General features: G+C 44.9%; 1 protein-coding gene and 2 pseudogenes across 5 annotated transcripts in view; 1 reads left to right on the forward strand and 2 right to left on the reverse strand.

Moving 5' to 3' along the window:
- Positions 1-25,633, forward strand: part of LOC148018867 (uncharacterized) — a 56,947-nt gene that overhangs the window by 1,560 nt on the left and 29,754 nt on the right. The window lies entirely within an intron of this gene.
- On the reverse strand, positions 4,667-8,524 carry LOC148018868 (uncharacterized; annotated as a pseudogene).
- Positions 22,162-24,204, reverse strand: LOC148018869 (uncharacterized; annotated as a pseudogene).

Consider the following 25,633-nt stretch of genomic DNA (forward strand, 5'->3'; position numbering starts at 1 on the left):
TGTATTGCTTGTATGTGCTCTATTATCTTGATTCCACTAGTTCAAGCATGCTTGTTATTCTTGTCTTAGTGTGAACTAGGGGTTAAATTTCATGTAGTGATTTTTACCTAGTTTTCTTTTGTACAATTGACAATTTTGTTGGTGATAAGGGTGGAGGATTTGTGTCTGTTGTCTAATAAACCATAAAGCTTCTTATTTGAATGGTGATTGAACGGGCATATTTGTTAGGCCTTTGATCTCATTGTGGTAACTCCTTTTGCGTGAATCGGATTATATAGAGATCATCAAGTACTTTGTGGTTGCTATATTTTGGCTTGCCTTTGTGAAGTTGTCGATATAAATATTATATGTATTGTGTTTTGTCAAGATGAATCTCATGTGTATGCTTAGAGGTATGGAAGACGAACCTATGTTGTTGGAACATTGTCTATTGCACATGGTGTAAAGAATGTAGAATCGGTTTATTCCTTAAAAGACAAAAAAGCCCTTTTTAAAGTAACTTGAAACCAGTCTTCCTTTTATGGATGGGTGGTAATTCCTTGAGTGCAACTTAATTACAGCAGCAACATACAAAACCAAGAAATGCAAATTAACTCACAATTTGGATAATGGACACCTTGTTGGTCCCAAAATTGGTACTTCTTTCGATATTACTTTAAATTAATTGAAGAATAAGTAGATGTACAATGGGATTTTCCCTATTTCTTTAGATATTCCAACTCCCCTTGCTGTTCAAAATGACCAGTAAGTCTTCAATCTGCCCCTTGATTCAGGCAGTCAATTGGTCTTTACCTGCCCTTGTCCCACTACCCATCCAATGCCTATAGGGCTCGTATTGACAATGAGGATGATAGGCCTTCCATCCGAATAATTCGTCTTCTTCAAGGTTGGTGTAGAATTCAACAACTTCTTTAGCTTTTAAATAGCCTTTGTATCTGTCTTTCCCCAACGAGTCTTTTGCCCCTTTCTTAATAATTGATAAAGGCTTTCAGCCACATGCGTGAAATGAGGGATCTGTATTATATAGAAGATGCATGTACCAAAAAACCTCTTGATTTTTGATACATTGGAGCATACCTCCTATATCTTGCTAATCCCATCAATCTTAAGTGGTGAAGGCTTTCGATTGTAGGGGATCACACATATGTTCTACAATTAGCACCTCTCCTTAACATCAAAGATAGATTTTACACCCGACAAAGTGAGATGCACTTTCTCTAATCAAGCCAAAATCTTCTCGCTATGAGTTATATGGTTAGCAAGAAACATCCTGTAATCCCTGTTATCCAACTTCTCATTTTTTTCTTGCACTTGATAGCCCTTAGTAGGAACATCGTCAAGAAAGGGTATCGTGAGTTGTGGGATATAGTCTCTCAAGATCTTATGCATCGAATTCATCATGTGGGCAATTGAGTTAGTCGCTGACAGAGATTTTGTTGAGCTGAGAGTGAATGTAACAAATAACACACACAGAGAGAGTAGAGAGCCATAGAGAGGAGAGTGAGCACAGCACACTTGATGTTCGGTACAAATACTAGCATACCACTTTTTAGGTTTTTATAATATATATAAAGTACAAGTGTAAGGGTGCATTCACATCCGAACACAGTAAAAGGCACGGTGAGCCTTTATTCCCAACAATCTCCCACCTAAAGGCAACGTGCCTAAAGGAAGAGAAAAGAATCAGCTAAGTCTATGTATGTACAAAGCTGAAACACACAGATACTATCCAACCTCCATCATTTGGCTGCAATGAGCAAACTGCTCGGCTGGGAGACCCTTCGTGAGGTCTACAGGATTATCATCTGTATGTACCTTGACAAGCTCAATGCCCTTGCTATCAAGTACATCCCTGATAAAGTGATACTTCACTTGTATATGCTTTACCTTTGCATGAAAGACATGGTTCCATGCTAGCATGATAGCACTCTGACTGTCACAGTGGAGGATAGGAACCTTTGTAATACCAAGCTCTCTCACCAGACGTGAAAGCCATAAAGCCTCTTTGCACGTCTCTATGGCAGCCACATATTCTGCCTATGTAGTAGACAATGCAACACACTTTTGCAGCCTAGATATCCAAGAGATTGTGAAACCAGCCTTCCTTCTGTGGATGGGTGGTAAATCCCTGATTACAACTTAATTATAGGAGCAAACAATAAATGCAAATTTGAAAAGACAATTTTACCAACTGATCTTGGACAATGCACACCCTATTGGCCCCAAAATTGGCGCCCCTTTCGGTATTTCTTTAGCTTTATTGAAAAAGAAGTTGATATCCCCTTCGTAATCCAAACTCCCCTTGTTGTCCAAAGTGACCAGCAAGTCTTCAATTTGATTTGCCCCTTAATTCAGGCACTTAATTGGCCTTCACCCACTTCATAGACGATGGAAATGACCCAAATTCAATGACTGGCTAGTTCTCCACCTGAATTTTGCTGAAATTCACCTTCAGCCCTGAAAAATCCAAGTCTTCGAGCTTCCAATTTTTTGCATGCTTCTCGAGGCTGCTGCTGAACCCTAATTTCTACTGTAAATTAGGGTTTACAGCAGAGGAATTTGTAATTTCTCAGCCTCCAAGGGTCCAAATGTTGAGATCTTTGAAGCAAGGCTATGAAATGGCTGGGAGATGAGAGAGAAAGCTGTAGAGAGAGAAAATTCATAGTTTTGTTGCAAAGAATGAATGAAAATCAGTCAAATGCAGCTGTTGCCTTGCTACCACAATATTAAATGCTATCGCCTACCTCTGAGACATCCAAATCAGCTGTCACCTTGTACCTGGATGCAATCACCCAGCTGCGGAAGGCTCGAATTTGGAATATCCTCCTCAAAACTCACTCGTGGTTGGTTGCAATGGCTGAAAATAGGCAAGCCATGGCTGCTCACAGCTCTTCCACATTTGCTAGAGCAAAATGATCTCGTTTTTCCTCTTCTTCAACCTTTTACCAGCCTGTATGGGCAAATTCGCCAAGTGGTAGCCTTCCCAACTGGTTTTTCCAACATTATCCATCATTAAATATTAATTTTCAGCCTTTAATTACTGAAAATTAATCTAATAATTATTTTGGTGTCTAGAAAAATAATGTGATTGGCCAATAATTAAATTGGCTAGGCATCTTCCACTCTCGAGTCTCTTTGTGCCATCTTTGAACGTTAGATCAGCGTTAGGTACCATTAAACGCTACATTTCTAGTGTCACCAATTGACACTTATGGCCAAATGAATGACCTAGGCCAATAATTGACACCAGATACCACTAAGTACACTCGTACAAGTATATGTGCAACATAACTTATAGCAACTTTTGCCTTTGACATCCCATGATTTTCTCGGGTCCGGGGCTCGCAAATTTACTCTAATCCCAGTTGCACCTCACATGTGCAATATTTACTTAATCATGTGATTAAAAATTAATCCACATGTTAAGTGAGGTTTCAAAAATACATGTCCTCATGACCCCCCTGTGAACATGAACACATATCCTGAAGTAGACTTCCTGCAGTCAAGATGGCCGGCATAGTCTGCATCTATGAAACCAACAACAGATGACTTCAGCTTACCAAAATAGATACACAAATCCTTTGTGCCCTTAAGGTTTTTATGATACCCTTCACTACTTCCCAATGCTTTTTGCCAGGATATGCCATGTATCTGCTAACCACTCCCACCACAAATGCAATGTCAGGACACGTAGCAACCATAGCATACATCAAGCTACCAACAACCGAAGCGTAGGGTATCTTGGCCATTTCAGCCTTTCCATCATCTGATGTAGGGCTATTATTTGCACTAAGTTTCACATATGGAGGTAATGGTACACTAATGGCTTCCCCCCCCTCCATATTGAAACGGTGTAGAACTTTCGTGACATACTCCTGTTGTGATAGATAAAGAAGACCCTTTGATTTGTCTATGAGTATACGCATGCCAAGAATGTGATTTGCCTCACCAAGATCTTTCAAATTAAAGCTATTGTATAGACTTTGTTGTCAGAGTGCAGTGATGCGGAAGCGTAGGACAAAGACTGAGAGAGTGAATACAGAGAGAAGAGAGAGAGAGAGAGAGAGAAATGAAATGATATATTAACGTCTACGAAAGACCAAAATGACCTATGAGACCATGAGTTACAATCATGTGTATGATGGTACAACTATCTGGGCAAAATATGTATGTATCCCAAAGCAAAATAAGAAAGGAAACTAACTATAGCTATGTGTAAAACATAGAGCTCTATCTAGTAACAATGATCTCCAAATGGTATAGTCTCATGTTGGTATGGAGGACCTAGCTCTAGCTCGAGCAATAATCCCCTGTATCCGCTTATGAAGGTGTCATCGGTGTCTGTGCCGAGGCCTAGGACGTCTGGATCGGCTAAGCTGAGCAGCTCGATCAATCAGTACTCCATGTTTGTGTGTGGACTATGGCGGTGAGAGAGGCTCTTGTGTGGACTGTGGCTGTAATTGTATTGAAGTATTCTGAGTCTCCTTTGCAAAGAAGTTTGTGAGCTGCCTCGATGTCCTTGGGCAGCTGTACTCTTGAGGCGCATGTCACGAAGCCGTCGTATCTCAAGAAGAAAAAGGCCAAGGCATCACTGATCGGTAAAATCCAGACTCTGAATAGTGGTCCAAATCCGTCTCTAAAGAGACAGTGGAAACGACTACGGACCTCATAATATGCAGTAGCAAATATAATGCTCCTCTGTCTTTGGCTCTAATTGGCATGTCTGGCATATTCGCTTCTCTGGTGGGATGGGTCTATATCTGCCAGTCTCAATCTCTAGCTGATGTGAGGAGGTGCGCAACCGGCCAATAGTACATCTGATCCCATGGGAAAGATGGGCGTTCATGTATCTCGGGCGAACAATAAATCCATCATCTGTAGTATGAAGGAAATGTATACGGTAGAAAGCCATCTTTGTCCCTAGTTCCTGCCCTGGCATCAACCATGTCCGCCTGATATCCAATTGGGTAAGATCCATCTTGATGATCTTGGGGATCTCCAACCTGCTTAGATCAAGAGATGGTGCATCAAGGGAGTACTTGAAGGGGGGTAACTTGTCCATGCTAAAGCCATGCAGCTCAAACCAGGCCGACATCTGTGCATACCAACATGAAGTATCACCCTCTCTGGCAAGCTACCTGGAGGATTCAAGGGCCAACCGTGCATATCTGTGTCTGGGTAAGTCCCATAGGCTATGTATGTATGCGACCCATCGGGTGAGGGTTTCTACCACAATCGGTGTAGCTGCTAGCTCGGCTCTGATGATCTCATGTGGCACTGAGGCCTTACATCTGATCATTCTGGATATCATGGACACTAGGGGTTTCTCCATCGACTTCCATCCGTCATAAGTGCGCCCTGCTCTGCTACGGTGGTCAAGACTAGGCCCCCATATCTGTACTCCATAAAGTAGTGTGGATGTGACCAGTGTATTGAAGAGCCATAGCTTGGTACGGGGTTCTTGGAATTGCACCTGTGAGCACATCCTCTCCAAACCACCTAGTGCTGTGTATCCGCGAGTCAGTTTAGTGTCTGTTGCCTCTCGCATAGAAAAGGTGGGCCTTGTGAATAAGACTCCTAGGTATGTATAAGAATCCACATACTCCAGCTCCTCAGATCCATATGTGAATTTAGGTGCTGATCTCCTGACCCATTGTGGTGTAGTATTAAATATCATCACCTTGGTTTTACCAAGGTTCACTGAAAGCCCACTGTCCAAAGTATAGGAGTGCAGTGCATCCAAGTGTCTCTGTAGACCCTCTGGAGAGTCAACTATCAATACAATGTCATTTGCATACAGTAGGAGAGTATCCAAGTGCCAGCTAGTGGAGCTCCTCTATCTCCTTCCTGTGAAATGTAGCCAGCAATCAAATAATGTCGAAGAGAGGGGGCATCCCTGCTTCACCCCAATGGTGGAGTAAATAGGTGCCGAAAGGCCCTCAGGTGTCCGGACTCTGCCCACAACTCTCTCATACAGTGCCAAAATACCCCCAACTGAGCTCTTTCGGTACTCCCATGGTATGTAATTTATTTATCAGCCTGTCTCTCGGTACTGTGTCAAAGGCTTTGCGGAAGTCCACAAATCAGCAGTAGGTCCGTCGGCCATGGGCCCTTCCCTCCTCAATGATTACTCCGAGTGTGAGGATGTGATCCAATGTGGAGAAGCCTCTCCTAAAGCCAGCGTGTCCCTAGGCTCTAAGATCCCACATCTCTGCCCACCTGCTTAATTCATGCTCAAGGATGAAAGCATATAACTTAGTCAATGTATGCCCAACCATGATAGTCCGATAGTGTTACTGGGTAGAGGTCCCCTGACTTGAGGATAGGCACAATAGTGTTCGTGCTCCAGCTTTCTGGTAGGCCTTCACACATGGCTCTGTTAAACATGTAAGCTAGGAATCCTGCCACCAAATCTCTAGCATGGATCAAGTGCTCGGCTACTAATCCATCGTGATCTTGTGCCTTTCCTCTGCTAAGTCTATTAATGGCCTCTCGGACCCTACTTTCTGTAAAGAAAGTGGTGGCCTTTGGACAAGGCTCAAGTGGGTCAAGAAGAGGTGGCTGACCCTCCACAGTATAAAGACTAGCTGCATACTCCTCCTAGACAACGGTGGACATAATAGGTGTGGTCGGGCAATGCTCTCTGAAAAGCCTCCAAGCCTCTCTAGAGTCATGGCTCAAGAATAGCTGATATAGGTCTCGCTCCAGCTGGGCCAAGAATGTTCTTTTCTTCCACCGTGTGAGGCGTCTAAAGAGTATCTGTGCCTGTCTGTGGGTAGTGGACCCCAGTGCTATCTCTCTCTGTAGCCGTGCTCTGGTCTCACGGCACTCATCATCATACCAGCTGTTCCGAGGTGTCACCCGGGTGGACGCTCTCTGTGTGGGTCGTGAGTGTGGGAAGGCTACACCTGTAGCGGTGTGTAGGGCCTCATTGAAGCTGAGTCAGCTCTTGTAATGGAACGTCGGGGTTTGCATCATGTAACAATCTAAGGATCTCCGCCTCATAGGTATCCTCTGTCTCTCTGGAAAAGAGGTATCTCAGGTGCCGATGAGTTGCATGATGGGTCTGCGTGTCAATGAATTGGAGGCCAATGGTGAATGATAGGTAGGCATGATCCACTGCAACTCCGAGAAGGCGTGGGGATACTGAGAGGTCTTGGATGTGAGATATTAGCATCGGTGGGGCAAGAACATAGTTTACTATGTTGGTACCATGTCGGTGAGGATAACATGTGAAGGCGTCGGAAAGGGGGTATCTAGCTAGGCCATTAAGAATGGCCAACCTGTGTGCTGTGCCCATCTCCACCAGGTATCTCCCATATTCGGTGACTTCTCCCATATCCTGAGATGTCCTCTCTAGCTGTAGCTCTGACACGTCCTGTTCCCGTAGCATCTCCTCAGATGCATCAAAGAAAGACACCTGATGGGAGGCTGTCCTAGCATTAAAGTCTCCTAGTAAGATAACCTCTCCCTCCTTCGAGAACTCCCAAATATCCTCATCCAAAGCCACATATGGTGATTGCCCCTTGGGTGGGGCATATCGGGACATCATAGGGGGAAAATAGCATATGGCAACATACAAAGTGCGTTCCTCACCACGCACTCTCACCCACATGTATCTGGCCTGCTCATCTCTGCGGACTACTTGGATCATCTGCTGTAGCTCCTCCCTGAATAACACTGCCACTCCTCCCGACCCGCGATTGCTGTGGTCTGTGCGTGTCTCCTTCTTGCAAGCTGACTCCCACCTATAGCCTGTCACCCGTGGAAGTGTAGTATGTGGTCCTTGACGTGTCTCTGAGTAGAAATACTATATCTCTCCCTCTGAATGTCTCCTCAAAAGCTCCCACATCCAATCGGAGGGCTCCGTTACAGTTCCAGACTGCCACTGCAAGGTTGGTCCCATAGGTCTCACGCTGTCATTTGTGGCGCCTCTCCATGACTACCACTCTCCCTCCTCTGTAGAAGGCGAGTTTGCCCTCCTCCTTGGCTGCCTTAATTTTTGGCATGCACTCCCTCATGTGGGCTAGTTGGGTTGGCGTGAGATTGTCACCCAAAAACACACTGGTCCCCTTCAATGTACGGCGTTGAGCTAGGAAGTCTCTCCTAGCCTCCATGATGGGGAAGCGGAGAATGAGTGCACGCTCTTTTGAGCTCTCCCTTTCTGTGCTTTTCTTGCCCACTCTCCAAGCGGAGACATGCGTGTCTTTCTTAATATTCATTAATGTGTATAGCACCTTGGTGTCTTCATCCACTTTTTCATGCATCTTCAGCCCCGTCACCCAAACATGGAGTGCTTGTATTTTCCTTTTTTGTTCCTCCTCCAATGTGTCATTGATTATGGTTGTTGTAGGTGCGTGTGCTAGGTGTTTCCCCTCCTTTTAATTTGAATCCGTTGCTCTACCTCCTCTACTTGCTGTTGGGTTTTCTTGAGCATCTCTGCCCAAGAAATAGCCTCCTTCGTCGTCTCCTTTTTTTGGAGTTGTTGTACTTCCTCTTTAATGCGGGTGAGCTCCTCGGTCATGCTAGGTTGAATTTCTCCTTCCTCTAGCTTGGGGCTGAGCTGAATGTCAGTAAGTAGCTGCCTAAGTGATTGAATCTCCCCATCTGGGGCTTCTATCTTCAATTCCAGCTTTTTAATCTTATCGTGCAGCTGCCTGCTCACTATGCTCAGTCCGTTGTCATACTCCTTGACTTTGTTGATGGCATTGGTAATCATCTGCACTATCTGGACCTTCTCCATTTTGGGGGCGAACTCCGTCTTGTTGTGTCGGGCACAAGTTGATTACGACATATTGCTCCATCGGTGTGAACACAATTGAGGGCCTTCGAATATAATTCCAGCTTGGAGTGACGTGATTGATTGACGGGTAGTGGCGGCAGACGGGAGAGCGCATAGGATGGGGTAGCGACGGGAGAACGGACGGGGAGAAGAACGAACGGACGATCAAATGGGAGAACAGAGGGAGAGAGAGTAGGTATAACGGACGGGGCAGCGATAGGAGAACGGACGGGGAGAACGGGAGAACAGACGAGAGACGAACGAACGGACGGGAGAGAGAATGAGCTAACGGATGGGGGGGGGAGAGAGAGAGAGAGAGAGAGAGAGAGAGAGAGAGAGAGAGAGAGAGAGAGAGAGGACGGGGAGAACGACGGGACGAACATGAGAGTACGGGAGAGAACGGACGGGGAGAACGGGAGAACGGACGGGGAGAACGACGGGAGACGAACGAACGGACGTGAGAGAACGGGAGAATGATGGGAGAGAATGAACGACGGGACGCACAGAGAGAGAGAGAGAGAGAGAGAGAGAGAGAGAGAGAGAGAGAGAGAGAGAGAGAGAGAGAGAGGAGACAATGAAACACAGAAAATCTGCAGTGTAGTATGCTGCATAGGAATGCAGAAATATACACGGGTGTAGAGAAAATATCTGGGTGTGTCTCCACCTTGAGAACCTCGATCTTCGTCAGTCCGTGCACTGTCAGTCTCAGCAGGCTGTCTCTGTCAAATGTCAGATCAGAATGTGATCAAAATGCTGGACTGAAACTGCTATAAATAGCAGTGGAAAAATGCCACAAAAATGATAAAATCGGGTCGGCTGCATAAAACAGTTCGACTGCTCTTGCCTCTGTCCGATTGTGCTGACGTGGCACTTGTCCGATTGTACTGCTTGCTGACGTGGCACTCTGCGCTGTCCAGGAAATGACTCTCCAACACCCCCTCTCAGAGCTTGGACAAGTCAAAAGATTGAGGGATCTAGCATGTCTCCGAAGAAGAGCCTGGGAAAGCACCTTCGTGAACAAATCTGCAAGATTATTCTCCGTCTTGTAGTACTCCACATCAATGGTCCCATCCAGAAGCTTCTCCTGAATGAAGTGATACTGGATCTTAATGTGCTTCGTCCGGGCATGGACTATAGGATTCTGGACCAAGGCAATGCAACTCTTATTATTGCACCGCAGAAGAGTAGGACGAATCTGGGGGCATCCAAGCTCCTCCAACAATCTCCGAAGCCACACAACCTCACATGTGGTGGAAGAGGCGGCTTGATATTCCGCCTCAGTAGAAGAAAGGGCTACCGTGGGCTGCTTCTTGCTACTCCAAGAGATAGCACCTGTACCCAAGGTAAAACAATAGCCGGTAGTAGACCACTGGTGGTCCACATTGCCAGCCCAATCTGAGTCGCTTCAACTTGCAAGAACAAGATCGGAAGCATCGGTACGTGTGGGATACGAAATCTCTAAGTTTGAGGTCCCCCTCAAATATTGAAGAATCCTCAGGGCAGCCTGCCAATGCACCTGTTTGGGTTCACTCATGAACACTGCCAAAAGACCCACGTCAAAACAAAGATCAACACGAGTGTTGAGTAGCCAAATCAAGGATCCAATCAACTGACGGTAGCGGGAAGCATTCGTCAAGGGAGAATCTGAGTATGAAGCGTCCTTCCAATTCGGATCCATAGGAGTAGAAATGGTCCGACAAGTCTCCATCTCAAAAGTCACCAAGAGCTCTTTAATGTATCTTTGCTGAGAGAGGAAAATCCCCCTTGGAGACTGATAAATCTCATGACCCAAGAAGAAATAATGAAGCCCCAAATCCGTCATCGTGAACGTTTGATTTAAAGGTGTCTTGGTCTCTTGGACCTTCTGTGCATGAGCCCTTGTCAGAATCAAATCATCAACATACAACACAAACAACACACGACTAGCTGCGGAAGTGTGCACATAAAGCTGCGGATCGGCCTTGGAGCGCCGATATCCCAATTTTGACTGAAGAAACGAGTTAATCTTCTCGTTCTATGCACGCGGTGCTTGCTTGAGGCCATACAAGGCCTTCTTTATAAACTTTCCCATCCGAGGATCCAAAGCCAGGAGACTGCTCAACATAGATCTCCTCCTGCAAGTCACCATTGAGAAAGGCCGACTTCACATCCAATTGATAGACAGGTCATCTCCTACGGCCAGCCAAGGCAAGAACAGCTCGAATAGTCGCCATATGAGCAGTGGGAGCAAAAGCATCACGGAAGTCAATGCCTGGGCTTTGAGCAAAACCTTTAGTAACAAGGCGAGCCTTGTGCTTGTCCAAAGAAGCATCACTAAGGTACTTGGTCTTGAAGACCCACTTGATGCCAATCACCTTCTTGTGAGAGGGACGAGGCACAAGAGACCAAGTGCCATTCCTCTCAATAGCCTCCAGCTTGGCTTCCATAGCCGTCCGCCAATGGTCAGACTGCAAAGCTTCCTTCATGGAAGTGGGCTCTTGATCTTGCATAACACGGGTCATCAAACAATAGTTAGAGCAAACAAGCTCCGTAGAATGTGCATGGTTCCTCCTTGACCTCTGCTGTCCATCCTGCAGTTCCCACTTCTTAGGGACCCCCTCGATCCTTGAATCTTGGAGTGTGTCACGGGCCCAATGAGGAGGAGGCCGCGGACCTCTCCCTGGTGCTCTCCATCTGCTTAAGACTTGGGAACATCCACCAGCGGAAGCTCCACTGGGGTGGCCGGTGGAAGAGAAGACTCTGAATTAGAAGAAGAATCTCCATCAAGAGGCTTTGGCTCCAAAGGAATTGTTTCAGGAGCCCAACTCTCCCCGGGATCTCCAAGGACAGGGTGCTCCTCACCCCCCTATGTGGCCAGAACTTCCACGAACCGTACATCTCGGTTCGTGTAGACATTCCGCTTGACAGGATCAAACAGGTGATAACCTTGGGATTGGGAGCTATAGCCAACAAAACCTATCTTTAGAAAGCCGCCTCGAACTTGTTAGGCTGCGTCTTCGGGACGTGCACATAAGCGTCACATCCAAAGATCTGAAAATAAGAGACATCTGGCTTAGTCCCAAAGTAAAAGCTTCAAAAGGTGTCATCTTGTCAACGGCCAAAGTGGGAGATCGATTGAGGATGTGAACTGCAGTAGCCACGGCCTCGGCCCACAGAAACTGAGGTGTTTGTCGGTGCTCCATCATGTTGCGCGCCATCTTAATCACACTTCTATTCTTCCGTTCCAAAATGCCATTCCCTTGAGGAGTATTGGTGTTAGCAAACTCCTGGTGAATGCCCCTATTTGCACAAAAACGAGCAAACTCATTAGACATAAATTCAGCGCCCTTGTTTGAACGCAAGGTCTTTAGTGTCGTCAGCCAGATCGGTTCTTCTCAAAGAGAAGCCAATCCTTGAAGTGGGAGAAAGCCTCCGACTTCAATGTCAAGAAATAGGCCCATGTCATCCTGCTGTAGTCATCTACGATCAACATGAAGTACAAGTTTCCCTTTAGGGACTCCGTCCTTATCGGGCCACAAAGATCCATAGATACAAGCTCCATAGGTGAAGTAGACCGCCGCAAAGCTTTGTTGGGAATCACATCCCGATGTAGTTTTCCATGAATGCAGGAGACACATTGTTGATGGGTCACCACTATGTCCGGCAAACCTTGGACAAACGATCATTCGATGTTTTCTGAAGGTACTCATAGTTCAGGTGGCCAAACTGAGCATGCCATAGCTCGGATTGTGTCTGAGAAGTAAGAAGAAGAGAGTTAAGAGCTGTAGAAGACTTCAATTTGTAGATGCCATTCTCCTCATAACCTGCAGAGAGAACCTTCCTCGATCCACAATCAAGGACTTGAACAGCATCACTACCAAACTCCACCAAGAGGCGAAGCGAAGAGAACAAATGTTATGGACCGAAAGCAAATGATACCCTAAGCTTGGCACATGCAACACTTCGGAAGTGTAGGTACCACCATGTCCATCTGGAATCAACTGCATCTCACCCCGCGCAGCAATAGATATAGGAGAGCTGTCTCCAATGAGAATCTGCCCACGCGAAGGTCGCAAATGGGCAATACCAATGGAAGGAGTCATGTGTCATGAGGCACCAGTGTCCACGATTGACTCTTGAGCGCAGGGAGTTGTCATTGGAGCATTAGAAGTCTTCGGTGTAGAGTTCTCAATGACTGCTAAGTGTAGAAAAGCAGCTGATGAGGGTGCAGCCACTGTTTCAAAATCCTTCGTGTCCTTCTTGTCTTTGTCAGGGAAATCCTTCTTCCAATGATCGGTCTTACCACAAATATGGCAAGTCGATTCCTTCTCCTTGTCCTTCTGGGATTTGTTGTCCTCCTTCTTCTTTTGGTCCTTCCCCTTCTTCTGAGAGGCTTGACCAACCAAAGCCTTTGATTTGGAAGCATTTGGTCCCTTCAACTGTTCCTCTTGGTCCAAGACCATAGGAACCAACTCTTCCCACCGAAGAGTCGACTCCCGCCTTGATGCAATAAGAGCGGAATAAAAGGTACCGAATCGTGGCGGTAATTGGGACAACAAAGTGATTGCCATGTCTTCGGAGGAAATAGGCTTCCCCGCATTTTGAACTTGCATCTGAAGCTACCGAAGCTTGTTGATGTGTTCCCAAAGCGAAGAAGACTTATTCATGGACAAGGTCCGCATCTGCACTTCCAAAGAAACCCTCTTCATCAGGGTCATCTGGTTATACATCTGGTCGAGCTCCAGACATATCTCTCGAGCCACCATCAAGTGCTCGATGTGAGCTATCACAGCTGTAGTGCAAGACAAAAAGAAAAGAACGAATCCTGGCATTCAGTTTGTCCTAATGAGACTTGGCCTTCGTCAACTCTGCATGAGCAATGGAAGAGAGTTTGGACTCATCTCTTACTGAGGGCTTGTTAATCTCCTCCATCACAAGCTCTGCCAAATCATAAGACTCCAGAATGGCCATCATCATCACCTGCCAGATGTGGTAATTGTCACCATCAAGCTTCTGATTCGATGGAAGAGCCGGTAGGACAGGCACTTGCCTGCTGTCCATGATCACCCGGAACTCCAAATCAGCCTTTGTAGACATGTTCACATGCAATGCTTGCACATGCAAAATCAGTCCCCTCTGATTGTGTAAACGCAGCATGTTAGGGCTGTTTCCTTCGCTTCCCGAACCTTCTTCAACCGCCAAAGGTGATGAAAAGGTAAAATCTGCAATGGAAGGCCTAAAACACAGCCTTCTCCCCTTCGAACAGCAATAACCTGCAGCAAATTCACCAGCTGGACTCCTTTCCCGCACGCCCACACTTGCTTCAGCCTTGTTCCGATGTGCAGCCCTCCCGCTCGCCCTTGAATGCTGAAAACGCAACCTTGTGTCGCACTGAAATCTCCTCTTTAGGTAGGTTCTTCAATTAGTTAGTCCGATTTCAACACTCTGATACCAAGTCAGAGTGCAACGATGCAGAAGTGTAGGACAAAGATTGAGAGAGAGTGAACATAGAGAGAAGAGAGAGAGAGAGGAGACAGTGAAACACAAAATCTGCAGTGTAGTATGCTGTATAGGAGTGTAGAAATACATATGGGTGCAGAGAAAATATCTGCGTGTGTCTCGGCCTTGAGAACCTTGATCTTCGTCAGCCCCCGCGCTGTTAGTCTCAGTAGGCCGTCTTTGTCAGATGTCAGATCAGAATGTGATCAAAATGCTGGACTGAAACTGCTATAAATAGCAGTGGAAAAATGCCACGAAAATGATAAAAAATAGGTCAGCTGCATAAAATAGTTCGACTGCTGTTGCCCATGTCCGACTGTGCTGACGTGGCATCTATCCGACTGTACTGCCTGCTGACCTGGCACTCTGCGCTGTCCAGGAAATGACTCTAACATCTGCTTCAAAGAGTCCAAGGTATGAACATCCTTGCTTGCAATCAGCATGTCATCCACATACAAAACCAAGAGAATAAGGCTGTCATCTGTTGCCTTTTTGGTGTATAAGCAGCGATCATAGTTGCCTTCATACGTGGTACGGACTGGTTCGTACGGTATGAACCGTATGGCACGTATCCATATGAATTCGTACAAGATTTTGGGCCTGCTTCGGCCATGTCGTCTGCAGCACCTGGATCCTGCGTCCTGCGTTTTCTGCGTCCCCGCTTTTACTCAGCTTGCCTTTGTGGCACTTTTTGGGGGGTGGGAAGCCTTGGATACCTCACCCCACCCCCTTTTCCAGCCATGCACTTCCCTCCCCAACCCTCTTTGGATTCCTTCTAGCTGGCAGTCCTCTCTTTGACCGTTGACCCCTCTTTGATTGTTTGAACTTTGACCCTTCTCTCATCTACAAAAGGTGCTCCTCTTCTCCATGCTTCCACACCAATTCAGCAAGCACTTGTGACTTACCATTCTCATCTTTCTCTCTTGGATCTCGTCGCTCGATTCTTGAATGAACGTGTGATTTGTCATTCTCGAATCCCACCTCCCATCTCCTCTTTCCCGCACCCTATCGAAGCATTTGCCACTCTCAAATCTCATCTCCCATCCCCTCTATCCCACACCCTATCAAAGCATTTGCCATTCTCATCTCCCATCCCCTCTCTCTCACTCTTGCTCTTTCAACTTTACCTTAACCCTCAGGCCTCTCAAGTCTCTCTCTCAACTTTTGAGAGTCGAGACTTAAGCATCTCTCTCTCTCTCTCTCTCCCCCTCGGGCCGCTTTATCCATCATCGGCACCATGACTCCTGAGAAGCAGGAGGCCTTTAATTTGCATGCGATCCATGTGGAGAGGGACACAAAGAAGTCCAATGCCCACCATTGGACATGGAAGTATTGCGGGAAGCGCTATACAAGTGGTGCAACTCAGCTTCTCCAACATCTTTCTAAGACGGGGGGACAAGTTGCTCCATGCAAGGAGATCCCTCAAAACATTGCGGAGGAGATTCTCGCCAAGATGGGAGGGGGATCCACAAGAGGAGGAGGAAGTGGCTTATCTGCATCAACTTCTATGTCTACTAACGAGGAAGCATCCAATGTGGGCGTATCTTCAACCGATGCGGGAGAGGCCTCTACCATTGGTGGTGGGGGCTCCACATTTGCATACGGCTCTGCTAAAAGACAGAGTGGAGGCTCATGCGATGCCAGAGAGACAATTGTCTCTTTCTCAAGCTCCCGGTCATGTGCGTGGATTGGTTGCTTTTCTTAGAGAAAGGCAACAACTTGTGAACATTGAAATTGCAGGCATGGTGATTGAGTGCAATCTTGCATTCAATGTCCTAAAGCAAGAGCAATGAAAGAAGATGGTAAAAGCCATTGCCAATGTGGGTCCATGTGAAGGATGGACCGATGTCACATACAAGGACATGAGGATGAGAAAGATTGATGAAGAGAAGGAGAGGATTGATAGAGCCCTTGATCCTATTCGGGCCACATGGATAAAATATGGTTGCTCCATTCTCACCGATAGATGGAGTGATCGTAAGAAACGGGGCATCATCAACATACTCGTCTCATGTCCACTCGGCAGTTACTTTTTGCGGGCCGTAGATACCCGCAAGAGGGGGAGAAAAACGACAGGTGCATTCATCTACCGCCACATTTGACAAGCTATCATTGAGGTATACATTGCAATTTGCGTTTTAAATTTGTTTCACTTTCTTTCATTATGATAATATCATGATTCATTATTGAAATTTGATTTATACATAACTTGTAATTTGTAAATTGTGGTTGTAGGTGGGCCCCTCAAATGTGGTGCAAGTTGTTATCGACAATGCATCGAATTGTCAGCTCATGGGCCGTTTGCTTGAGGCCGAGTTCCTTACGATTGTGTGGACTCCATGTGTAAGTCATTATTTGGACTTGCTCATGGAGGTCATTGGGAAGCTGAAGTGGGTGAAGAGGGTGGTCTGCAAAGCTACATCAATTGTCACATTCTTCACAGTAAAGATAAAGGTGCTTGCGATGTATCGTGAGCATAGCACACTGGAGTTGAAGAAGTCTTCTTCAACTCGCTTTGCTTACATGTGGTTATTGCTAGAGCGTCTTTATGAGGTGCGGTCCGCCTTGTGCCAGACAATGGTGTCCACTATATGGAATGAGTGGGATGAGCATGAGACAGAGGAGGCCAAAGCCATGCAGCGCTTATGCCTTAATGAGCAGTTTTGGCAAAAAGTCCTTTAATGTTGTTATTGTCGGGACTCCCTTTTATATGGTGTTATGTATGAGTGATTGTGAGGGGTCCATCATGGGCCTTCTCGTTCACTTCTTTAGAGCGGCGTTGGCGGAGGCATGTGCTTGTACAGTGATCACAGAGACACAACGTGCACATGTTTTAGAGATAGCAGAGAGGAGATGGACGTGGATGCATAAGCCCATCCATGGTTTTGCCGCATTGGTACATCCGGCCTACAAGTCACTGGCGGTCATGGATGATAGAGAGTTGTGTTCAGATCAGCTTGCTTATTTAACTCGTGTGGTCCCTGTGGGTGACCACAATGCAGTGCTAGAGAAGCTAGGATGCTATGCAGATCAGAGAGTGCATGTGGCTTTTGCTTCTTCCACTTGTTGGAGGAGAGAGTCACTTGTGAAGCCTTTATTTTGGTGGCAAAACTTTGGATATGCACTAGAGACCCTTCAGCCCTTAGCCATGAGGGTCCTTGCCCAGGATTGCTCTTCGGGTGCATGTGAGAGAAATTGGAGTGCTTATTTTCTCATTCACACAAAGATTCGTAATCGGCTTAGCACACGACAGTTAGAGCGGCTAGTCTACTACCGCACTAACTTACGCATGATGAGGATTATGATGAGCATGGGTAGTCCAAAGCAGGTAAAGTTTAGACACTTAACCATAACATTTAAAATTTGTTGTTTTAACTTTTTAAACTTTGAACTTTGAAGTTGAAACTTTATTCTTTACAATTTAGACTTTAACATTTACAATGATTAATCTTACATGCATCACTGCATTGTGAGGTGAATGTTGATACATTTAAGTTAACGGGCGACACTCTTTCGAGTATACATAAGGAGGTGGATGAGGAGGAGGAGATGATTTTTGCAGAGCTCTATAGAGAGCTTATAGCAGCAGATACTCGTGACACTCGCAGTCAGCGTGCTCGTGACGAGGAGTTCGAGTAGGTGGTAGCAAGGGCATGGTCATTCGACGTCCTCCATCATCGAGGAGGGGTGGTTCGAGTGGCTTGCAGACATATGTAAGGCGGGGCTCTAGTAGCTCGCATCCTATGCCTCAAGAGGACATCCCCTCCTTGCCTACACAGGAATACAACCCTTTTGACCTCCTTTGTTCTTTCGTGCTGTTTGTGCATGCGATCTTCCCGGAAGATGACATCATTGCTGCGTACTACTTTCTTTTCTTGGGATCCCATAATCGATACCCCATCTTGCCTTCATCACCATATTCTAGGAAAATACATTTACAGGACTTTGGCTCAAGTTTGCTGCGTTCTTCCTTGTGAATGTGCACAAATGCCTCATAGCTAAATACTCTCAAGTGAGCATACGAAGGTGGCTTGTCCAACCACTCTTCTTGAGAGACTTGCAGCATGTGACAGCATTGTAGAGACCTTGTCTTGAATGGTCTTGTTCATACGCTCCGCAACACCATTTTGGGGGGGATTATGAGGGGCAGTAAGCTCCCTTTTAATCCCTTTGTTGTCACAAAAGTTTTGAAAGGCTTTGGACACATATTCCCCACCATTGTGAGAGTGAAGGCATTTTAATGTCTTGCTGGTTTGATTTTCAGCAAGTGGCAGGAATTTTTAAAATTTATCCAAGGCCTCATCTTTCCTACGGATTGGATAAACCCAGACTTTGTGTGTGGCATCATTGACAAAGATAATGAAATACTTTCCCCCCCAAAAGATAATCTTGGCATTTGACATACATCTGAATGTACCAACTCTAAGGGTGAAGACTTTAGAGAGATTTTTTGGGACGTTTGAGCATGTTTACCATAAATTCAATGATCGCACTGTTCAAAATCAGCATACCTCAAAGACGGTAAATAACCCAAACGAGAGAGCACTTTCATTCTAGATTGACTCATGTGTCCCAATCGGCTATGCAACAAAGAAACACTTGGCTGCTCAGTTATGGCGACTATATGGTCACACCCACTAGATACATGCAAAGGATACAATGTATCACTTTTGGATCCCTTGGTAACAATGTAAGAACCCTTACAAATTTTCCATTTGCTATCCCCAAAGATGGTGTGATAGCCTTCATTATCTAGTTGCCCTGTGCTTATCAAGCTCTTCTTGAGTTGAGCTACATGTCTCACTTTATGCAAAACAAAGAGGGAGCCATGCTGAAATTCTAGTTTCACATTGCCAATGCCTGCAATTTTACATGCATAGTTATCCCCCAAGTGGACAACACCATGTACACCACCACTGTAGTCAGAGAACCACTCATGATGTGGTGTGATATGAAAGGACGTAGTTGAATGAAGTATCCAGGTGTGTATATCATCCTAAGAATGTGCAATCAATGCATGTGCACTCAAAGAAGAGGCAAGAAGTACATCACCATCATTGTCATTATCCTCTTCTATTTTCACATTTCTCTTTTTGGCAGGCTAGCTGTCCTTTTTTTCAGCCTTGTTGGCTTCAATGTTTTTGTTTTTGCCCTTCTCTTTTCTCAATTGCAAGCAATCCCATTTGTAGTGCCCTTTTTTGCCACAATGATGGCACTCCACATTTTTTCCACGAGATTCGTTGCGGGCAAAGAATTCTCCACATCAGAGTATAACAGCTAAGCATTTGAATTACTCAAAGTTGTCTTGAAAGTATCCAAACTTTCAGGCAAAGTGTATAGCAAGAAAGTAGCTTTGAACTCTTCATCAATATGGAAATCCAAAGCAATTAATTGATTGAAAATTGAGTTAAACTCATTCAAATGTACAGACATGGTTGTACCTTCTTTCATGCGAAAGTCCATCAGTTTTTTCAGCCAATAGACCTTGTTGGCTGCACTTTTCTGAGCATACAATTCTTCAAGCCTTTGCCACATTGCATATGCTGAATTCAGCTTCTCAATGTTAAAGAGCAAGTTGCCAGACACTGAGAGCTCAATGGTAGAGCGAGCAAGCTCGTCCAAGTCATCCCACTCGTCTTGTTGTTCCATGTTTGCTGGTTTGATTCCCTTTGTTTTGATGGGCTTTACATGTTTCTTTTGCACCAAGACATTGTAGCATTGTTTTTGCCAAATTGCATCACCCTCAAGCTTCTTAATGTGCAAAAGATTACTGCTGTCACTGTTTCCTGCCATAATTTGCAGTCCCAAATTGACTAACCAGTCACCAAAGGCAAGCCCAAATGTGACACAAGTAACCACGGTACACAAAAGTACCAACCAGCAATGAAAATCCTAAGATTGCAGAAATTTCAGATTTGCAAATAGATTTTCGAAATTAAAAGGTGTCTTTTGGCGCACTCCTCAAGCAATTTTTGACACATTTAGAGACCAAGCCACGAGTTACATGTGAAATCCCCAAAATGTTAATGCAATTTGTGCTTCAAAGGCATTCTCGAGCACAAATTTGATAATTTTGATCAAAAACCCCAAAATTTGACGATAATCTGTTCAGATTGCATCAACAACATGTACCCCAGTGCATATACCAGGCAATTCTTGCACAAATTGATGAAATTTTGCAAAACCCCTAGTTTTCTTGGGTCCGATGTGCACAAATTCCAGTGAAATTGAATTTTTTTTTACTAAAATGTGAAAAGCCCCAAACTTTCCTGGGCAAATGTGCACCGATTTTGCAATTTCTGAGTCAGATTGTCTAGTTTTGCATTAAAGTTTCCAAATCCGGGAAAAGCCCCAAATTTTCAGGTTAGGCTTGCACATTGTGTATGTGTGCGTAAACACCCGGTTGTGGTAGGGGAACAAATTTGAAATATTAAAAAAAAGACACCGTTGATTGCCAAATCATGACCCGTGGCCCGTTTGTCACGGGTGACTTGTCGAATAGGTCACCGCCTATCCCGTTGGAGCGCCTGTAGAGCTCATCTCGTCCATGTTGAGCTCATCTCGTTTGCCGCCTTGTCCTGGTCGCGTGCAGGTCCCGTTTGGCTTGTGTCGACCTGTCGCTTGCAGTAGGCATTGACAAAGCTGCTGCTCGTCCCCTGCTCACTACGCCTGTTGGTCCGATTGCCTCTCCTGCCCTTGCTGAATGCTAACTACTGCTACTGATACCTCTCACTAAAAGTTGCCTGACTAACTTGACCATCTTTGAGAAGCGTGCACTCGAGCTCTGATACCAGTTTGATGGAGATTTTACTGAGCTGAGAGTGAATGCGATGGATAACACACACACACAGAGTAGAGAGCAGTAGAGAGGAGAGTGAGCACGACACACTGGATGTTTGGTACAAAGACTAGTGTACCACTTTTCAGGTTTTGATAATATATATAAAGTACAAGAAGTGTAAGGGTGTGTTCACACCCGAACACGGTAAAAGGCACGGTGAGTCTTTATTCCCAACAGTCACCCCTTGTGGAAGGGTACACTTGTACACCAAGCCAAGTGGTGATTTCATAGTAGTGATATCTTGGCTCTCTATTGCAAGCTGAAATTGATCATAGCCAAAGTACAAATCCCCCATGGAATAAATAGCCTTCCTAGCAAAGGCTTTTGTAAACTCATCTATAATAGGCATAGAAACATGAAACGGGGAATGGGAACGGGGACGGAGACGGAAACGCCAAACCTAGGGAACGGGGACGTGGGAACGGGAACGGCATTTAAAAAATCAAAATTCATGAAAAAAAATTAATATTTCACTAATAATCCATGTGGACTCTGGGAGTCTGGAGTGTTAAAACTTAAAACCAAGGTATATAATCCACAAGGACAAATCATTTTAAGTTTTAACTTTAAGATATCATGCATTATTCTAAAACTACTCATTAGAAATTGAATTGCAACTTACAAGGCTCAAGAGGTAAGCTATTCAATTATAAATAATAAAATCCATAATACATATGCCAAAAATCATAAATGATAAAACAATGAACAATGAACTAAACTTAAAAGTCTAAGCTTAAAGAACATGCCTATGGTACCATTGCCAAAAAACTTAAAAGATTACAAATATGAAATTGAAGTCTAATCTTTGAAAGAACATGCTCATTGCCCCAAAAAAGACTGTAAATATAAAGTCTAATCTCTAGACTAAAGCAAAATGCGGCATGCCGCATGCCAAAATAGCCCAAAGGGCAACTGCAAGACTGCAAGACTCAAGTACAAGTATAATATCGACATGGCACAACTGTCAACAACCCAAGTGTCATAGTGTCATCAATGATCATAATATCATATATAATGTAAATGTGTCATGTATCATGAGACTCGTGATAAGTAAGCTAAATCAAAGATCATGATGGGGCTCTGAGGCTGCTCTAACCACTCCTGAAGTGCCAGCCTCATCATCATGTGTACCATGAATTGCTGCATCTCCCTCAACATCAGCATGTGTCTCCTCTTCTTGCTGCATCTTCCACTCTGTGAATGGATCAGGCTTTGTTGTCATACTGTTACATAACATCCTCAAATTAGCACTAACGAATACTAGATCGTTTATCCTCTCCACACCAAGACGGTTCCTCTTCTTTGAAGCAATGTGAGCGTAGGTACTCCACAATTGCTCCAAACAAGAGGAGCTAACTGACTGACTCAAAATACGGATGGCTAGTTGCTACAACTCAGGACCATCCGAACCATAGTCCTCCCACCACAAAGCTGCCCCAATCTTACAGCGATCCTCCTGTGCATCCCCACAACCAAAAGAACCCCGAAAGGTCCTATAACATGAAAGCTGATCTCTGATCTTTCGTCTAGTGCCATGATCAGGCACTAGACGAGACAATATAAGTCTCCATGCATCCATAACCTCACTGTCATTCTCTTGACCCTTGCCCTGGAACTCAGGATCCACAACAAATGCAGCTGCATGCATGGGTGAGCTATAGGAGTTCCACCTCGTCACAACTAAATGGTGTATTTCCTCATACGCCTCATCATTTGGTGCAAACTCCTGCAACTTTTCATTCAACCTGTCCATAGCCTCATATACCTTGCCAATGCAAGGTTGCATAGCATCCATAACTCTCAATAAATGTACAATGGGTGATACCATAGCATCTATCAGCTTTATATCATCCCAAAAAGTGGAGTTATTTGCTTTCTCCAAGCATAAGATACCTGTAGGAGTATCTGCCAATGTTGATGAGGTAAACTCATCACTAAGAAATAACTGCCTCAAGGCACCACTGCATTCTCTTAACCTGCCTAGCATCAAGAAGTTAAAGGCAAATCTGGTATCAGAGTATTTTAAAAGTGTCTTCTTCGACCGCAAAGAAAAGTGATGGCGAAGAAATTGGTGATTCAAAACAAAGCTAACCATTTGAGCTCCTTGCTCTATGACAGGTGCAATCCATGACAGGTTACCAATATCCTTTAGTAGGTTGTTCAAGCAATGAGCCATACAATATGAAACTGTGATATGTGGATAATATCCCTGAATAATAGCACCTGCTGGCCTATTTGCAGGCTCTCCATCTGCAACAAATCCCACAACATGCTCTGGGCCAATAAGCTCAACACCTGTAACCCACTCTGCTGCAAGTACATCTGCTGACTTTCCTGTCCTCGATGCATCATGTGAAGATATAAAATACATTTCCCCACGAGAATAAGCAACCATACCATGAATGGATCGCTTGCGTGTATCACTCCAACCATCAGCAATCAAGGAAACTCCATTTTTAGCCCACATGCTCTTTCTAGTCACTGCTGCTTGCTCAACAAGGTGCTTTTCCTTGTCGAGCAAAGTGGTGCGTAAGGTCTCTGATGATGGAGGTACATACGAAGGGCCATACTCACCAATCTTCTTGCACATCAATTTAAAATACTCTGACCTGGCTGCACGAAATTGAATGTGGTCATGATAAAAAAAGCGTGCCACTGATGTATCCACCTCTTCCTTCTTCTTGGGATCCCAACTAGCATCAAGTGTGCTTTGTCTACGTGCAACATGTGGCGTTGTTGATGCCATGGCCGATGCAATACCTGTAGTAGGTGTGGAGGTAGCACTTCCTGATACTGACCCTGCTCTAGATACATCTGATGGGGATGGTGTCACAAAAGTTGCAGGGTCAACTGCAACACGTCGTGGTCTAGATGCAAGATAAGCTTGTTGACCTGCTACACGGTCACGAAGCTCCCTTTGCTTCTCCAAGGTCACATTTGGACAAAACTGCATCTCTGAATTTGGCTCATGTAGGAGATGAGCTCGGACCTGATTATGCATAAATATTAAAATTTAAAATGGAACAAGTGGCAATTGGTAGTCCATATTCTAATATTTAAGTAACTTTGAAAAATTAAAATCAATAAAAATTTGAAATACAAGTGCTCGGCTCAATGGATTACCTTGTTTGCTCCACTAGTTCGCTTGTATGGGCAAAGCTTGCAAGTCCATGGTCGAGATCCTCCACCACTCAAAGGGCGGTCAGCATTTACTTCTTCCCACCATGACCAATCATCAGACCTTCTTCCTCGACCACCAACCCGACGAGCGGGGCGGGAAGATGAAGCCATTTATGATTTCAGGCTGAAAATTGAAGGCCTTAGGTTCAAGAGTCGAGAGAAGGAAAATTTGAAGGCTGAAAATTGATTATTGAAGGCTCGAGAGAAGGGAGAAGGCTCAAGAGTCAAGACTCACTCAAGAGTTGAGAGAGAAGGGAAAGGGAGAGAAGGGAGAAGAAGAAGAAGTTTCATGGAAGAAGGAAGAAGAGAAGGGAGAAGTGAAGAGAAGGTAGAAGGAAGAAGAGAAGGTAGAAGGAAGAAGAGAAGGAAGAGAAGAAAGAATAAGAAGAGAAAGAAAAAGAAGGAAGAGGTTGGAGGTGGGAGGAGAAAGAAGAGAAAGAAGAAGAAGGAAGAGAGGGAAGAGAAGGAAGAAGGTGACTGGGCCTAGGGGCAGGAGAACTGGGCCAGGCTGAGGCGGGAGCAGGAGAAATGGGCCAGGCGGGTGCAGGCGGGAGCAGGCGGGACGCAGGCGGGAGCAGGCGGAACGAAACAGAACAGGGCGCAGGCGAAAACTGGGCGCGGGCGAAAACTGGGCGCAGGTCACTTGCCACGAACCACCTTATAAGCTAAGTGAAACACAACACCAAGAAGTTGAAAGACAAATTAAGGATTACCTTGATAAAGGGTTTATACAACCCAGCAATTCACCTTGGGCTTCGCCAATTTTATTGGTAAAGAAAAAAGACGGTTCTATGCGACTTTGTATTGATTATAGAGCACTTAATAAAATAACGGTGAAGAATAAGTTTCCTATGCTCAGAATGGAAGATCTTTTTGATCAATTACAAGGGGCAAAATTTTTCACAAAGATTGACTTAAGATCAGGCTATCACCAAGTAAGAATTAAGACCTAGTATGTTCTGAAGACGGCATTTCGTACTAGATAAGGGCATTATGATTTTTTGGTGATGCCTTTTGGCCTCATAATGTACCAACTACTTTTATGAAGTTGATGAATAGTGTGTTATGGCCCTATCTAGGACACTTTGTAGTAGTCTTCTTGGATGATATCTTGATCTTTAGTAAATCAAGAGAAGAACATTTGGAACACTTACGATTAGTATTCCAATTGTTAAGAACCCATTCCCTTTATGCGAAAAAAACTAAATGTGAATTCTTCGCACAAGAGGTCAAATATTTTGGGCAAGAGGGAATCAAGATGGATCCAGAGAAAGTAAGGGCAATTATTGAATGGCCATCTCCAAGGAACCTGGAAGAGCTGCAGATCTTCCTAGGTTTATCTGGATTTTATC

The sequence above is a fragment of the Lygodium microphyllum genome, chromosome 20 (genome assembly GCF_053477565.2).
Source record: "Lygodium microphyllum isolate KBCC chromosome 20, Lygodium_microphyllum_v1.1.10, whole genome shotgun sequence".
Lineage (NCBI taxonomy): Eukaryota > Viridiplantae > Streptophyta > Polypodiopsida > Schizaeales > Lygodiaceae > Lygodium > Lygodium microphyllum.